Below are 14012 nucleotides of genomic sequence, written 5' to 3' on the forward strand. Positions count from 1 at the left end.
CTATTGGCCAAAAATCTGCAAAGCAATGAGTCAATCTCTCATACACATACACACACACACACACACACACACACACACACCCCAATAATGCAAATAAACTCTAAAGCAATAAAGAGGTAAGAATATTTTTTAAAAAACCTTCAGTTTCTTTCCTATGTACAAATATAACGAAAAGGCATCTAACCACTTTGTATTGTTTATTTTCCATCTGTAAGACAAAGACAGAAATCATTCATGTAGCCGTGTACATACCTGGCCAGGCACCGGTACTCAGGTATGGTTTTATGCCACGAATCAGTCACTTTGTGAGCAGTGAGAGCAAATAATTTATGCTACCTTTCCACACTTAATGCTTATAAAAAGCCTAAATACTCATCACAAGGGCAACAGAGTATAAACTTATATTGTTTTCCTGAAATAGTCCCACGTTGCAAGGGAAATTCAACTTCACTCACTGAAGCAGCTACTGCCTATGTGCTAGGCAAACACTCAGCATGGGAGCATCAATTGGAGAGCAAGCACACGATCCTACTCTTGTGGGCTTATCATATACTGAGGGCAGATTTTAAACAAATCAACACATCCATGCATGAACTGCAGTAAGGACTCCAAATGGGAAAGAGAATAGGAGGAGAAAAAAACTAAATAGAAAAGAGGGCAAACACAAATTAGAGAATCAGGGCACTCCTCTCTTTGATAAAGTGATATTTAGAGACTTGTAGGATAAATCAAAGTTTTGAAAACTAAAAATGGGAAAGAAGGTTTCAGCAGAGGAAATAGCAGCTTCCAAACTCTTCAATGGGAAGGAAAATGTCAAGTTAAAATATGTGAAATAACAGAAGCTCAGTGGAGAGGGGAGAGGCGGTGAGGGAGGCAAGGCAAGGAGAAATAGGACTGTTTAAAGTCTTAAGTGCTAAATGGGTTACTTTGCATGATGTACCTGGGACGAGAGAAAAACACTGCAGGGTTCTAAGCCTGGGAGGTGGCTTAAATGCTTTTCCAAATGTTTGTTTGCTTTTATTTTAAATTCTTACCAAAAATCTATTTCACAAAGTCAATAAATTGGCAACCCAGGTTCAAACTTTAATCTTTTATATATAGGAAATCTGTGATCCAGGCATGCTGAAAAGCTCCTGGGGATAAAAGAGAAAAGAGAGACCCCATTCGCTCATGTACAAAAGAGACTCAAACATTTGAAACATGAGCATGTTGGGAGAGTTTTGTCATATTGACAAAAGCATTTATCATATACCCTGGCATAATATTTTAGTTTTGTTTATAAAACTGAAACAGGAATTGGTCGAATTGCCCCATTCCTACAATTCTCTTTAGGCATGATCCAGATCAGATTATAACTGTCCTTACAAGTGGACTTTGTCATGTTCAATGGAGTGTGGATTTCTGGCTAACAGTGGTAAAATGAAGCCTCACTAAGGAGGAAATTTAACATCATCATATTAGGGGCTAACTGTCACAAGTTCAATTACTTAATGTTTTTGGAGGTGGGATTTAAAATAATGTGGTTCTGACATTGCTTTTTACTTTGCTGATTTTTTTAAAGGTAAATAAATAGTTCTATTTTGGTTTAAAACATATTGAAAATAAAAACTGTTTTTGTTAGGTTGAAGAAATAGTTTGTAAGTACTTAATAATTCACTGAATTGTTTTCACCATAAACTGATATAACTAAAGCAATGGTATTTAGAACCCCAGGCTGTCTTCTGCCCCCTAGTCTTGGGATAAAAGGTGTGTGTAAGAAACTATCTTCTACTTATAACAGTGTCTCTGAAGTGGGGGTATTATTTGTCTTCCAAGAAGTATTTGATTATTTCAGGAGACATTTCTGATTGTCATAACTGCAGAGTTCTACTGGCACATAGGTGCTACAGCAAAGCATATCACTAACCATCTTAAAATGCCCAGAGCAGCCCCATTTAATATAGAAGTATATAGCTCAAAAAGTCAATAGCAATATCAAAAAGTATGTGCTAATGGAACAGCTTTGAGAGAAAAGAACCATCCCAAAGTCATCCCTACTTGATTCTAAGGTCTGGGCTGTGATCACGTAGTAAGCTTTTATAATCGCCAATACAGCTGGGCGTGATGGCACACATGTATAATCCCAGCATCTGAAAGGCTGAGACAGGAGGATTGTGGTTCTTGGACAACCTCAGCTACTTAGTGAGGCCTTTTGTAACTCAGTGAGACCCTGTTTCAAAATAAAGAATAAAAAATAGGGCAAGAATAAAAAATAGGGTGTAGCTCAGAGGTTGAATGCCTCTGGGTTCCACCCCAAGGACTGAAAAAAAAATTTGCCAATACATCTATCAGGATGATGTTCTCAATGTAACTCCATTTCTACAGTTTTCCCTGGAACTGAAACACCAGAAGTCTGCTCAAGCAGTCTATTAGTCCCTGAGGTATGATAACAATTGCTTCCATTTCATCAGAACTATATCCAAGACTCTTCTCTCCTGGGGCCAGGACAATGGCAAGGGAGAGAGACTGGAATGGCTCACTGATGCTATTATGATCAGTTTCTTTTAAAATATTTATTTAATAAAACACTTTTATTTTAATTCTCAAATATTTAAGTTCTTTCATTCTACTAAACCATGCAGGTGGGCTAAAGAGAATCAGACATGCTATTAAGATGGGTTGATCCATCTAGTGGCTCAAATATCCCTACTCTTCCTTTCTTTTCATTCTGCCTCTTCATGTGTATTGGCTTTCCTCCTAAGTTGGCTCCCCTGTGATCCCCTAAGGTGACCACTGTTCCAATTACCTATAGACAGACAATATATAAAAGGGCCAAATGATGTTTCTTTTTCCACATTTGTTATTATGAGAAAGAAAAAAATATTACAGAAACTGACCAGACTTCCCTTAATATCTCTTTGACTAGAATAACCACAAAGAACATGTTTAATGGAACCCCAGGAAATCAGATTGAGATCCTTATTGTTGACTTCAGTTAGTCACACTTTATCTGGTAGTGAAGAAGCCCTTCTCTGGCTGAGCATGTGGCCAGGGGAAGGTAAAGATATCAGTGCTCAGAGACTAAGAGGGAAAGATAGAAACTGGAAGGGAGTAAGTGAAGGAAATGGCATCCACAGACTCTAAATTCTTGAGATATACCCAAAGGAAAACCTCTTAAAATAGCTATTAAACAAAACAAACATATAAAGTCCTGTGTTTAAGATACTGACCGAGACAGAGTCTGTGTGAAAACAAACAGATATGGCATAGCTTTGTTCTTAAGTGGGGCATTGTTTAGGTAGAAGAGAGTTATATACAAATTAAGCATTCATATGTATGTATTCCAGCATTTTCAGACTTCTATTTAATTGTCAAAAATGTTGAACTAGCTGGGCATGGTGGCACATGCTTGCAATTGCAGCATTTGGAAGGCTGAAACGGGAGGATCGTGGCTCGTGGACAGCCTTAGCAACTTAGTGAGGCCCTTTGCAACTCAGTGAGACCCTGTTTCAAAATAACGAATAAAAAAATTGGAGCCAGGTGTGGTGACACATGTTTGTAATTCCAGCATTGGGGAGGCTGAGACTGGAGGAGCGTGGTTCATGAACAGCCTTACTTAGTGAGGCCCTCCACGACTTAGTGAGACCCTGTTTCAAAATAAAGAATAAAAAATAGGGCAGGGGGTATAGTTCAGAGGTTGAATGCCCCTGGATCCCATCCCCAGTACCTCAAAAAATTGGTCTGGGGGTGTAGCTAGGAGGTAGAATGCTCCTGGTTTCCATTCTTAGCACTGCAAAATTAATAATAATAATAATAATAATAATAATAATAATAAATTGTTATGACTATCAATAAGGGAAGGAAATCAACTGATCAGTACCCTTCCTGCTTTTTGATCTCTACTGTAAAACTACTCACACTCCTAGAAATCTCTACTGTGATAAATAAAACCAACTAGATACATTCATATTGTACTTAAAAAGAATCTCCAAGAGGTGGGAAAATTGAAGAGCTTCATAAAACTACCCCACAAGTCATAGTATCCTATGATATTAAGAGAGATCTCTAGGAATACAAAAAATAGACTTATTTCGCATTTAAGTTCTAAAATGACAACCATATAGGTTCTCTGCAAGGAATTAAATGCATCATAATGGGATTTGAAAGGAACAGAATACTGATGAAAACTGGCTTACTGAAACAAAAAAAATAATGCTAGTAAATATTTTCTGAAAGCAGACACTTATTTTTTATGATAATATCTTACTTACACAATTTATTGTATCTGATTACAAACTGGTAAGCCCTCATAAGCATTAATGTAGTCTTTTTCTGAATTTCTCCTATAAATTGAAATAATTTCTCCTATAAGTTAATCACTACTTCTATATATTCTCTCAGACTTATATACAATAAAGTTTCTTTTAAATAAAAATACAGTTTTCCTCTTAATCTTTCTGAATTCAGGAAAGAGAGGGAAGAGGAAGAGAAAGAACTCTGAATGTTCTAAACACAGAATAGAGTAAGTCAAAGAAATATGTATGAGCTTCTGAATTACCTGTAAATTCACACACTAGAATGGGACAGGTCCAGATGTCTGAGAAAGCTGGACAAAGCTGTAGGAATGTGGGAGCATAGGAAGAGGTGTCTTCATCTGGCTGTAGTTACACACAGATTTGAGCTTTACAAGCAGTTTCCATCCAGGTGTGTGGGATGAAGGAAGGTGACAGAGGTAGTGGAGAGGAAGTAAAGGCTAGACACATACTGTTAGAAATGGATTCTAAGGAAGCTGTAATTAAGAACTCATGAAATCACCAGTAACACGGCAAGGCAATTTACTTCTGCAACTGACAAAAAAGTCTAGCAATGTTCAATGAGCGGGCAATCCATTTGGTTTTTATTCCTAATATAATTCTGCCCTTCACCCTGATTGGCTAGGGCTTGGGTTCCCAAGTCTTCATGATTTGACTACTTTCTAAGACAGAAACAAAATTTAACATTCTGGAAGATTCCTGGTCAAATAAAAGTTGTATGAGCTAAGATGGAAGACTCAGGTCAACCAAAAAATCATATGAGCTAAGATGGTAGACGTTCTGAAAGCCTCAGGCCAACCAAAGGTCACATGAGATAAGATGGATGACACTCAGGAAGATGCAGGAAGTGGAGCATACGGACACATTTATCATAACAAGATGAATGCTATACTACAGTCACACAAGGGAAAGGAGCACTTGTCTATGTAATTTTCTATTTCCATAGAAAAGATTGTCTTTATTCCCTAGAGTACCATCAAAAATCTTTGAACTGAGCTCAAGGCCTTAGAGGCTCAGCAGCAAGTAGAACAATAAGCACTAGAGAAAGAAACCAGTAAGTGCTGGAGGGTTGACACCTGAAGCTTTCACTGCAGGGGGTGCAAAGGGTAAGACTCAGTAGCAGAGAGCTGAGGAGCAGGGATCCTAAAAAAAAAGGCCAAAGCAGGACCAACACTCATTGATAACTCAACCCTGAAGGAGAAGGTTTTAGATGATTTCTCCTACCTAGATCTGGTTCTGCTACCAGGCTAAGGCAATGCTAAATTTAGGAAAAGGAAGTTCAGTTGCCCAAGATAAGAGGAAAGCCTGGGGATGGGGTCCAGGCAGAATACTATACAGACAAAAAAAAAAAAAAAAAAAAAAAAAAACCACAAAATTTACCCAAGATTCATTGTTTATGTTAAGCAACATAATAGTATTATTAAGAGCTGTAGTAATTAAGTATATTAGAGATAAAAATCCAACCCAAACTAACAGTACATTCTAAGCAACCACATTGCTAACCATGATGTCTTAGCTATGTAAGCCAGGATTACTCTTCCTATTTACCTGCATTCTTAATGTTGGAATACCTGAAAAAGATGAACTCCCAGGCTCCAAGCTCCCAAGCTCCCAGGTGCCTTTGTGACACTGAAGAAAGGACACACTCTTTGGTGTCTCTCCAACACCTGACACAGAGCCTAGCTCCAAAGTGTCTATCTGAATGGTCAGGTTTACTACACCTGGATGAACACCTCCAGTGGCTTTGTTGTGGCCTTCATAATTCTAGAATCTTGCAAAAGCAACTTATCTAACCTCCCCACCATGTTTTAGTTCACCTTACATTCATTATGTTGACAGAAAGAAAAAGGAACAAAGCTCACAGTGGCATTCCTGTTGGTCTAAATCACTATACGGCACTATCTACCCAAAGAATAAACCCAAACTTCCAGAAATGACAATATGAGCCTCTCCAGCCTGGTCCTCCTTTCTCCAATCCAGCATCATTTTTCTCCTTATATCAGTACTGAAATTTGTGGCTCTTCAATTCAAATAGATTATGGTTTCCTGTGTTCCTGTTGTAACAATCAACACAGATAATCTTATACAGGCTTTGCCCCCTCAATAGAACAGAATCTTTCTGTTCCTGTGGTAAACATTGTAAAATGGTCCTTCTATTTTACTTCCCTCTCTGTACTGATACCATTTGCAACCTGACTTGGTCCCTCCATGAGGAGGTAAGATATATTTCCATGCCCCATAAATCTGTGTAGCCTGGTAACAGGCTGTTTCAGCAGGCTACAAGGAAAGAAGTGACAGAGCCCGAGCTGTGAGCATCAGCTGCAGGAGAGCTTCCCCTCTCCCCCCACACTCTTGGAATCTTGCTACCCATGGGAAAGAAGCTATCACTTCACTTCATACCAGAACTGCTTCATACCAGAAGAAAGAGTCCCATGGTTCTAGTTGAGGCCATCCTAGACGAGGCCACACATGGGCAAACCTGTGAGAGCCTCCAGTGAGCACAGCTGCCTACAGGTGGCTAGAGAAACAAAAGGAGGTTGAGTTCAGACCTGAAGATATCCTAGCCCCAAGATGCCCCAGAGTCCTGAGAGACAGTGGTGCTGAATCTTTCAAAAAACCACTGACAGTCAGTCATGGTGGTGCATGCTTATAATCCCAGCATTTGGAAGGATGACACAGGAGGATCATGGTTTGAGGATAGACTTGGCTACTTAGTGAGGCCTTTTTCAACTCAGTGAGACCTTGTTTCAAAATAAAAAATAGGGCTGGTGGTCTAACTCGGAGGTAGAATGCCCCTAGATTCCATTCCCAGTACCAAAAAAAAAAAAAAAACCCCAAAACATTGAGTTATAGGGTGGTTTCCTATGCAGCATAGCAGCTGATAAAGGCCCCTCTCCAAAGTTATCAATTTTTTTTTTAATTGTGAAGGTTAAAATAGAAGCTTACTTCTATCATGTTAATACATAGATTCTGGAACATCATAGGTTTTCAGTGAAGGTTGAATTAAACTGAAAATGTCATTGTCTTCCATATTTACCTGTAATATTCCTCAGACGATTAACACATCTATATAACTAGATCTTCATAAAAGTGATCATTCAGTAAGAGGGTAGAGTAGTTAGGATATAAGTAATGAGTTCAACCTTTAATTCTTTTATAGATTTTATGCTCATAAAACTTGATTCTTTTATAGACATACCTGAATGAAAAGATAAATGGGTACTTGGAATATGACCAAATCCCTTTACATTTTAACGAGCATAAATCAAACATAAATTACACTCTTTTCTTCATTCTGAATGAGAGTCAAGGTCTATATAATTTTGACATTAAATTTAAAACAAAAATCCCTATCAATCTACCCAGGAAAAGACAGAGAGGTAATCAACAGGATAGAAACTCATTATTACTGCTACGAAGCAATTGGCGGAAAGACTTCACATTGCATAGTCTTTGTATGAAAGAAATAGAAAGAGCTGCATATCCTTATATAAGCACAAGATTAAGGACAGAATTGGTGGTACTGTTAATTTCCTTTGAACCTCGGAGAATCCTCTGGTTTCCTCCTTCCCCAGAACTTGTCCTAGTCTCTCAACAGGCTATCATATTCTTCAAAGATCCAAGGGTGAAGACAAAATGGGTGTGGCAACTGCTTCGGGGGCACTGCCACTTCAAAGTTGTTCTGAAGCCCAGTGTAGATTCTAAACCTTCCTAAGCCACTATCAATCACTGCAGATATGCACACCTTTTGCTTCTTCTAGGGACTTCAGATAGAGCTCTGGGATAGAGCTCTGCACAATCGAAAGTGGCAGGCAGAGGTGATACAGGGATTTTCCCATTTAGATCCTTCACATTATCCTAATTCACAGGTCACAAAACCATATATCTAGTTTATTAGGTGATTTAATTATTCCTGGAAAGCATCAGGGAATAACAAAAGAATACAGACTTGTCACAATAGCAGGAACAGTATACTGAGACCCTGGGGCCATGTGATGGATGGAGGAAACCCAGTATCTGCTAAGCACAAACGACCAAATTCCTTTACATTTTAACGAGCATAAATCAAACATAAATTGCACTCTTTTCTTCATTCTGAATTAGAGTCAAGGTCTATATAATTTTGACATTAAATTTAAAACAAAAATCCCTATCAATCTACCCAGGAAAAGACAGAGAGGTAATCAACAGGATAGAAACTCAGTGTGAGGCCAGCTACACTGAGGCTCTGTTTCCTCATCTGCAGGAGGGGAAGTAATGCTTGCCTCTCAAAGCCATGCAGAGTCTTAGATGACATATTTCTCATCTATTAATAAATCACCAAGCACACCACTAATTCAGAGATGCCCTATAAATTAAATAGGCCTTTCCACCTTTCCCAATTCCATAACGCCTCTTTTATCCATTTTCCATGTAATAAAATTTTCCTATCCTTCATTATTCATCTATCTCAATCTTCCTTGCCAAAACAACCTGTTCCTGTGACATTATTTTTGTACCAATTATGCCTTATACAGTTAGATGGTAATACATACATATGTCTATACTTTCTCTTGGTGTGGAATATCTTGTAAGGAATACTCCTATTTTTTTTAAATCTATTTTATCCCTTCTGTGCCTATAATAGCATTAAAAAAAAAAAAACTTGCTCAAGGTCTCTGACAAATGTTTGACTTTTTTTTTTTTTTTTTTTTTTGCAGGTTTGGGGATGGAACCCAGGGGCATTTGACCTCCAAGCTACACCCTCTGCCCTATTTTTTTTTTATTATTTATGTTTGAAACATGGCCTCACTAAGTTGCAAAAAGCCTCACTAAGTAGCTGAGGCTGTCTGCGAACCACAATCCTCCAGTCTCAGCCTCCCAAATGCTGGGATTACAAGCGTGCACCACCACACCTGGCTAAATGTAAGTACTTCTTAAGTACTTACCCTTCAAAATATTAAGATCAGCAGCTTCTGCAACCTTTGCTTGTATACAACCACCAATTAAAAAAATACACACAGAACAGGCAATGATTTGAAAACTTCTCCCCTCAGCTAAGAATCATACCGACAACACTTGTCCAGAAAAGGCTTAATATCACAGGATCAGAAGCTACCTGACTTACATTTTCTAAGCATCAGGAATTTCATCTGCATCTCTGTCACTAAAACATGGACTAAACATGGTGTAATATACAACCAAGAAGTAACTAATATTTCTAATATATAAGTGATCAGCCTTTACTGGGTTAAAATTTTCAATTGTCATTTATATGAAAGAAATCTGTATCTAAAGATATCTATATCTGAATATAGTCATACCATTATAGAGATGGATACATATGGACCTATAGCTAATATATCAAATTGTAAGCCCCAAAGGGTCATTGTCAGTAGAAAATATTAATTATGTATACCTGGTTACATAAAACCCCTTCCATTATAGTGATAAACTCTTTTTTGTGGTAATGGGGATGGAACCCAGGGGCATTCTACTTCAAATGCTAGGATTACAAGGGTGCACTACCATAGCCAGATAGTGGTAAACTCTTAGAGCAAAAATTTCTAACTTTAAGAAAATCTCTCCAACCCAACCCAGAGTGCCTTCTATTCCTATCCCATAATGGACTCAAATCCTGCACATCCCCAAGCTTCCCTGGTTGGTCCAATCCAAATTGTGCTCTACTATGAACCATCACAGTATAAATTTTGCATTTATATCTCATTGTAAAAAGTATATGTAACATATATGCACACTTTAAAAATAAGCAATTATGCATGTTTTCAAAAATAAGCATTCTTTCATTTTATTACATGATTTCTTATTAAATTATTTGGATTCTGACTTCTGATATTTTTATGCAGGTATTAAAAACAATGTTAATTTAGTTTCCTGCATCATGCAGTGATTGTGTTTATGTCTCAAATTATATTATAATCATTACTACACATTAGTTGTACAAGTTAATGGGAATCCCTGATATTTCCATAAATGTATACATTCTGCAATGATGTTTATCTACACTTATTCTAGCCACTTTCCTCCTCACCCACTTCCAGAAACTAATAATCACACTACTTTCAAGTTGCTTGTTTGCTTTCTTTTTTCATTTCTATGTATGAGAGAGGACATGCAATGCTTTCCTGTATCTGACTTATTTCACTTAACATATCCTCCAGATTTTCCTGCAAATGACGGGATTGAATTCTTCTTTATGACTATGACATACAATTTTCCCCTTATCAGTTCATCTGCTGACAAGCACCTAAGCTGATTCTATATCTTAGGTATTGTGGACAGTGCCACAATAAATGCCAGCATGGAGACCTCTCCCCTGTATGCTAACTTTACTTCCTCTGAATATATACAGAGAAGTGAGACAGCTTAATCATATGGTAGTTTTTAGTATTTTTTTGAGATATCTCTTTATCCTTTTCCACACTGCTCCCTTTTGATCCATATTTTTGCCAGTATTTGTTGTTGTTGATTAGATGATAGGCATTCCAACTGGGGTAAGAAGAAATTTCATTGTAATTTCAATTTGCATTTTCTTCATGGCTAATGATACTGAACACTTTTCCATGTATTTATTAACCACTTATATAAACTGGATTACTTGTTCTTTTCAGTTGTTTTGAGCTCTCTGTATATTCAGGATATTAATCTTCTGCCAAATGAATAGCAAGCAAAGATTTTCTCCCACTCTGCAGGTTGTCTCTTCATTGCTTCCTTTGTTGTGCAGAATTCTTTTAATTTAATGTAATCTTATATGTCAATTCTTACTTTTGTTTCCCAAGCAATTTCCTATCCAGAAAATTGTTGCCTAGGACAATATACTGAAGTATTTCTCTCATGTTTTCCTCTAGTAGTTTCAGAGTTTTAGGACTTAAAATCTTTGATCCATATTGAGGTGATTTTTGTAGAGGGTGAGAGAGAGAGTTCAAATTTAAATCTTCTACATGTGGATATAACCTTTTAAAATACTTTGTTTTAGGGGCAGTTGTTTCTTCCACATATACTTGGGGGAACTTTGTCAATAATCAGTTGATTCGAGATCCATAAATTTCTGCATCCTCTATTGATGGAGGACATGGACGAAGCCTGAGGAACAAAAGGTTCCAAGAGAGTTAAGGTGGTTTAGCAAAAGGCAAAACTCTCCAAGACTCTGGGTGACTCCTGGTCTTTCCGGAATTCGTGCCCCCGGCCCACCAGTGAGAGCAGGAATTGACCTCAATCACATTTTTAATAATCTTTAACCGGGTCACTTTGTTCCTCCCTGTTCATGCAAACCTTCGATAATTGTATTTTGTAAGCATATGATGTATGTTCTATATCAATCATTCTCTATTGTACTTTGATGTTTTCTTTCTCTTGAAGTCATGGATTTTAGCATAGGAAAAAGAGTATAAAAACTTAGTCCTAGAGAATAAAGTTGTCAGTTGCATGAGAGGCAATTGTCCCTGTCCTCGTTTCAGGTCTCTTCCTCTCAAACCCTGGAGAGGAATCTCCACACTCTATGCCATACCATTGGTCTAGGTAGCTGTTTTTATGTCAGTACCATGCTGATTTTGTTACTATGATATCTCTGTAGTATGCTTTCAAATCAGGGATTTTGATGCTTCCAACTTTTTTTCAAGACTGTTTTGGAAATTTATGACCTTTTGTATTTCAATATGTATTTTAGAATTTTTATAGTTTTCTGAAAGATATCAATGGTGTTTTCTTGGAAATTGCATTGAATCTATGCATCACTTTGGGTAGTGTGGATATTTTAACAATATTAACTGTTGCAATCCATGAACATAGGAGATCCAATTTCTAGTATCTTCAACCCTTTTCTTGTGTCTTGTAATTTTCACTCTAGAGTTTTAAGTATGTTATTGTGTGTCTATGTATGTCTATTGTGAATGAGATTTTCTCGATTTCTTTCTCAGCAAATTCATTAATGGTGCATCGAAATAGCTAGTGATTTTTGTATGCTGATTTTCTATCCTGCTACTTCACTGAATCCACTTAATTCTAATGGTCTCTTGGAGGAGGCTTCAGGTTTTCCTACACATAGAATCATTCATTTGCAAACAGATAATTTGACTTCCTCCTTTCCCATATATGTTTATTCCTTTCTCTTGCCCAGCTGCTCTGGCTAAAAGTTCTAGTACTTTTAAATAAAAGCAGCAAGTGTGGATGCCCTTATTTTGTTCTTAGTATTAAGAATAATGCTTTTAGTTTTCTCCCATTTACTCTGATGTTGACTATGTGGTTTTCATATGTAGCCTTTCTTATGCTATTATGATCCTTATACACATCATTTGATTAAAGCTTTATTATGAATGTTCAACTTTGTTAAATACTCATCTATTCAGATCACATAATTTTACCTTTAATTCTATTTACATATTATATTTATTGTTTATATTGAAACAATCTTGCATATCTGAAATGAAACCAACTTGATCATGCTATATGAACTTTTTAATGTGATGTTGAATTCAATTTAATCCTTCACAAGTATTTTATGGATTTTTGCAACTGTGCTCATCAGGGATATTGTGTATGTGTGTGTGTGTGTGTGTATTTTTCCCCCTGCTGTGTTCTGTCCTTGTCTAGTTTTGATAGCAGAGTAAGGCTGGCTTGGAAGAATGAATGTATCCCTTCATTTAGTGAAGGCATCCAGTCTTGGGTTTTCCTTTTTGTTGGGTGACTTTTTATTATTGCTCCAGTTTCATTACTTGTTATTGATCTATATGTGTTGTTTGTTCTTTGGTACTTGGGAGTGTACCCAGGGGCATTCTACCTTCTAGTAATACCCTCAGGACCCACTCTTCTTTTAAATATAGACTAAGTTGCTGAAACTGACCTCAAACCTACAATCTTCTCATCTAATCCTCCCAAGTACTGGGATTACAGGTATGCTATTTTAGTTTTTTAATATCTTCTTCTATTTTGGTAGATCATGTACATACAGAAAGTAATCTATTTCTTCTATATTTTCCAATTTATTATCATACTGTTTTCCAAAATAATCACTAAAGATCCTTTGAACTTCTTTGGTATCAGTTATAATTCATCTCTTATTTGGGTCTTCTTTTTTGGTTAAAGGTTTGTTGATATCTTTTTAAACAACAACCTTTTTGTTTCCTTGATCTTTTCTATTACTCTATCCATTTCTATTTCATCTATATCTGCTCTAATATTTCCTTCTGAAGAATTGGGTTTGGTTTGTTCCTGCTTTTCTAAGACATCAAGATAGCTGATTACGTTATTTGAGATCTGTTTAGCTAAAGGCACTCAATCACTCTTGGCATTGCATTCTCTTTCCCACAGAATTTTGTATGTTGTACTTTTAAGAAATTTGAAATTTCCTAACTTCTTCATTGACCCACGCTTCATTTAAAATTGTGTTGTTGGCCAGGTGTGGGGGTGCACGCTTGTAATCCTGTACTTGGGAGGCGGAGACAGGAGGATCATGCAGGTTCGAAGCTAGCCGCACTGGCTTAAGGGACCCATTTCCAAATAAAAATATAAAATAGATCTGGGAGTGTAGCCCGGAGGTGAAGGGTTTCCAGGAACCCCAGTACCACACACACAAAAAAATTGTGTTGTCTCATGTTTGCATAATTTCTACAATTTCTCTTGCTATTAACTTCTTGTTTTACTTTATTGTTATAAGAGATTCAATATTTTATTTCAAATTTTAGAATTTACGATTTCTTTTGTAGCTTAATATATGGTCTCCTT

The 14012-nt window shown here is 37.0% G+C and overlaps 1 protein-coding gene across 15 annotated transcripts in view; it reads right to left on the bottom strand.

The window, feature by feature from the left end:
- The window catches only part of CADPS2 (calcium dependent secretion activator 2), a gene marked incomplete at both ends in the record, with an annotated part of 558610 nt that overhangs the window by 370337 nt on the left and 174261 nt on the right, over positions 1–14012 (bottom strand). The window lies entirely within an intron of this gene.

The sequence above is a fragment of the Muscardinus avellanarius genome, assembly GCF_963383645.1.
Source record: "Muscardinus avellanarius genome assembly, chromosome: 9".
NCBI lineage: Eukaryota > Metazoa > Chordata > Mammalia > Rodentia > Gliridae > Muscardinus > Muscardinus avellanarius.